This window comes from Lithobates pipiens, unplaced genomic scaffold, assembly GCF_037356315.1.
Source record: "Lithobates pipiens isolate NorthernLeopardFrog02 unplaced genomic scaffold, aLitPip1_a1.2 Scaffold_8, whole genome shotgun sequence".
Lineage (NCBI taxonomy): Eukaryota > Metazoa > Chordata > Amphibia > Anura > Ranidae > Lithobates > Lithobates pipiens.
The window spans coordinates 19,188,038-19,193,235 of NW_027507903.1; positions in this window are offsets into that span (position 1 = coordinate 19,188,038).

Sequence of the window (5,198 nt, forward strand, 5' to 3'; positions counted from 1 at the left end):
TGTGTCTGCGACATTGTGGGGGACCCATCGGACATTTTTGACACATTTTTGGGACCATTGTCATTTATACAGTAATCACTGCTATATAAATGCAGTGATTCCTGTGTAAATGACACTGGCAGTGAAAGGGGTTAACCAGTGGGTGGCAATGTAGGGGTTAAGTGTTCCTAGGGGCGTTACTAACTGTGGGGGGGTTGGGCTTTCATTTAGTGAACACTGATCTCTGCTCCAATCACATGGAGCAGAGATCAGCGTCACTAGTTGCTAGGCAGAATGGAGAAATGTTGTTTACACAGCATTTCCTCCATTCAGCCGCTCCGTGAGACTATCGCGGGGATGCCCACGGCGATCGAGTCCGCGGGTCCCGCGACCGGACTCACGGGGGTCCCGACCAGCGCGGGAGCGCGCCGCCGCCGGTGCGCTCCCGATGGCAGGGCGGCATTGAATATTGGACGTACCTGTACGCCAATATGCCTGCCCGTGCCATTCTGTCGACGTACATCGTCGTGCGCTGGTCGGGAAGTGGTTAAAGATCTCCAAAGGCAACACTTTAAAAATGTTTACAGATTGCCAGTTTAGAGTTGCAGAGGAGGTCTATTATTGCTCTCACTCTCACGCTCTAACTATCACAGCATTACCTCACGTGTGGTTTGAACACAATTTACATATGCCTGCTCGACTTGCATATGCATTCGTTTCTGCGCACGAGCACAGAGGGATGGGACGCTTTAAATTTTTAAAATATTTTTCTTATTTATTGATTTTTTTATTTTTACACTGTCCCTTTTATTTATTTTTTATTATTTTTAAGTTTAAATTAGTATTTTTGGCTAGAAATTTACTTAGAACTCCCAAACATTATATATATTTTTTTGGCAGAGACCCTAGAGAATAAAATGGCGATCGTTGCAATATTTTTTGCCACACTGTATTTGCGTTTTAAACGCAAACACAATTTTAAACGCAACTTTTTGGGCAAAAACAAAACAAAACACTTTAATTAAAAGAAAACCACAATAGTTAACCCAATTTTTTTGTATAATGTGAAAGATGATGTTACGCCGAGTAAATAGATACCTAACATGTCGTGCTTTAAAATTGCGCACCCTAGTGGCATGGCGACAAACTATGGTACTTAAAGATCTCCATAGGTGACGCTTGAAAAATGTTTACAGGTTACCTGTAAAGTTACAGAGGAGGTCTTGTGCTAGAATTATTGCTCTCGCCCCATTATTATTACCTCCTTAGATATGCAGCTATGTGGGTGAATGTGGATGCATGATTGGTGTCATGACATTTATTTTGGTTAGATTGTGTGTTTTAGATGGTGGAAAGTGGAGAATCATATTTATTCTGTTTTTGCTATAATAAACTTTTTGCATTCATTTTGATTTGTTTATCTGTGCATTCATTTGGTACTATATCCCTGAGGCTCATCACAGGGGTACTTTGAACTATTCTTTCTAGTCTAGTTCTGTTGTTTTATATGCTGGTCTTTACCACTGAGCCCTACTTTCTGTTGATATAGTGAATGGATAAGTACCCCATGGCATTTGGGTGTGCCCTTACAACAAGTTTCCCAAGCCACTTTTTGTTTTTGCTTTGAGCTATGCCCCTATAGGGTACTAGTAACCCTTTCTTTGGGAACCCTCCCTACTTTAAGACGTCATTGTTTCCTCCTATCCTTTCATCATCTTGATGTTATAATTTAAAATTGTGCGTGTGGTGTCTTGTTGGGTGGGTTCATTTGTGAATTAAGAATTTTATGACCAGCATCTTTGTCTGCGTTTGCATACACAGCATTCCATGTTTTCTTTGTTTTGGTTTTGAAAAAAATTCCCTCTGGTAATTTATTTAGGGATCTATTTAAGACCTCTAGTTTGATATGGCGTATGTCCTAGGAGATGAGGTAGATGTAGAAATTAAGGCGGCCCTAAAGGGTGACCAAGTAGAGATAGAAACTAAAGGGAAAGAGATAAAAAGACGCTTTAAAATCCATAGGAAATTGTTGATTAACCACTTCAGCCCCGGACCAATAAACAGCCTAAGGACCAGAGGTCTTTTTACAATTTCGCACTGCACTGCTTTAACTGGTAATTGCGCGGTCATGCAATGTTGTACCCAAACGAAATTTGCGTCCTTTTCTTCCCACAAATAGAGCTTTCTTTTGATGGTATTTGATTGCCTCTGCGATTTTTATTTTTTGCGATATAAATGGAAAAAGACCGAAAATTTTGAGAAAAAATGATATTTTCTACTTTTTGTTATAAGAAAAATCGAATAAACTCAATTTTAGTCAAACATTTAGGGAAAAATGTATTCAGCCACATGTCTTTAGTAAAAAAATGTCAATAAGCGAATATTTATTGGTTTGCGCAAAAGTTATAGCGTCTACAAACTAGAGTACATTTTCTGGAATTTACACAGCTTTTAATTTACGACTGCCTATCTAATTTCTTGAGGTGCTTAAATGGCAGGGCAGTACAAACCCCCCCCAAATGACCCCATTTTGGAAAGTAGACACCCCAAGGAAGTTGTGGAGAGGCATGTTGAGCCCATTGAATTTTTTTTTTTTGTCCCAAGTGATTGAATAATGACACAAAAAAAAAAAAAAGTTTACAAAAAGTTGTCACTAAATGATATATTGCTCACACATGCCATAGTTTTATGTGGAATTGCACCCCAAAATATATTCTGCTGCTTCTCCTGAGTATGGGGATACCACATATGTGGGACTTTTTGGGAGTCTAGCCGCGTACGGTACCCTGAAAACCAATCACTGCCTTCAGGATTTCTAAGGGTGCAAATTTTTGATTTCACTCCTCACTACCTATCACAGTTTCGAAGGCCATAAAATGCCAAAATAACACAACCCCCCCCCCCCCCAAATGACCCCATTTTGGAAAGTAGACACCCCAAGGAAGTTGTGGAGAGGCATGTTGAGCCCATTGAATTTTTTTTTTTTTTGTCCCAAGTGATTGAATAATGACACAAAAAAAAAAAAGTTTACAAAAAGTTGTCACTAAATGATATATTGCTCACACATGCCATAGTTATATGTGGAATTGCACCCCAAAATATATTCTGCTGCTTCTCCTGAGTACGTGGGATACCACATATGTGGGACTTTTTGGGAGTCTAGCTGCGTACGGCATCCCGAAAACCAATCACTGCCTTCAGGGTTTCTAAGGGTGCAAATTTTTGATTTCACTCCTCACTACGTCACAGTTTCGAAGGCCATAAAATGCCAAAATAACCCCCCCAAATGACCCCATTTTGGAAAGTAGACACCCCAAGCTATTTACTGAGAGGCATGTTGAGTCCATGAAATATTTTATATTTTGCCACAAGTTGCAGGAATTTTACAATTTTTATTTTTTTTGCACAAAGTTGTCACTGAATGATATATTGCTCACACATGCTATGGGCATAAGTCAAATTACACCCCAAAATAAATTCTGCTGCTTCTCCCGAGTATGGGGATACCACATGTGGGGGACTTTTTGGGAGCCTAGCCACGTACGGGACCCCGAAAACCAAGCACTGCCTTCTGGATTTAAATATAAAATGCTACCAAAAAAACTGTTAGCGATGGCAGGAATCAGGCCTGACTCTGCGATTGCTGCAGTTATGTGTTTAGTGTTTTGTAAGTGACAGTGATCGATCGATACTGCACTTGGGTGGGCTGGGCGGAGGGGCAAAACGCAGGTGCTAGCAGGTATCTGGGCTGATCCCGCTAACAATGCGTTTTTTTGGAACCCTAAACTGCTGGGGATGCTAGTATAGATCTGATCAGATCAGATATTGATCTGTTCAGATTCTATACCACTAGGGGAGGTTTATGCTTTGCGTGTGGGTGTTAGCTGTACTGGCACTAACCTAAAACCTAACCTCGCTGGTGAAAGGGTTAACTAGGGGCAATCAGGGGGTTAAAACCATTATTGGGTAGTATATGGGGGTACCTAACGCTATAAAAACCTGGCGGTGAACCTAAAAAAATAACTAGCTACTTAACGACACTAGTGACACTAATGCAGCGATCAGAAAAACGATCGCTTAGTGACACTGGCAAAAGGGGGTGAAAGGGTTAACTAGGGGCAATCAGGTTGTTAAAACCATTATTGGGTAGTATATCGGGGTACCTAGCGCTATAAAAACCTGGCGGTGAACCTAAAAAAATAACTAGCTACCTAGCGGCACTAGTGACACTAATGCAGTGATCAGAAAAACGATTGCTTAGTGACACTGGCAAAAGGGGATGAAAGGGTTAACTAGGGGCAATCAGGGGGTTAAAACCATTATTGGGTAGTATATTGGGGTACCTAGCGCTATAAAAACCTGGCGGTGAACCTAAAAAAAAAACTAGCTACTTAGCGACACTAGTGACACTAATGCGGCGATCAGAAAAACGATCGCTTAGTGACACTGGCAAAAGGGGGTGAAAGAGTTAACTAGGGGCAATCAGGGGGTTAAAACCATTATTGGGTAGTATATCGGGGTACCTAGCGCTATAAAAACCAGGCGGTGAACCTAAAAAAATAACTAGCTACCTAGCGACTCTAGCGACACTAATGCAGCGATCAGAAAAATGATTGCTTAGTGACACTGGCAAAAGGGGGTGAAAGGGTTAACTAGGGGCAATCAGGGGGTTAAAACCATTATTGGGTAGTATATCGGGGTACCTAGCGATATAAAAACCTGGCGGTGAACCTAAAAAAAAAACTAGCTACCTAGCAACACTAGCGACACTAATGCAGCGATCAGAAAAATGATCGCTTAGTGACACTGGCAAAAGGGGGTGAAAGGGTTAACTCTAGGGGCTACCCTGGACCTAACACTAACTGCCCTGACAGTTTTTACTGTTACAACTGACACTGAATGCAGTGATCAGTAAATAAATGATCAATGCAATCAGTGACACTGTGACTGGGGGGGGGGCGATCGGCGGGGGGGGGGGGTTTGTGTACCTATGTGTTAGAGTAGTGTTTTGGTGCACTTACTTTTAGTCTTCTCCTCGTAGTCCGGTCAAAAAGACCGCCCCGAGGAGAATGACATCACTTCCTCCTTCCTGTGTATACAATACACAGTGGGAGGAAGCTTCTCATTGGCCAGGAGTGATCCAGAGGGGGTGGCCAGAAACCAACGGCCATCCCCTCATCTCGGATCGCTCCGATCGGACCCCCCACCCGCTGGAAGGC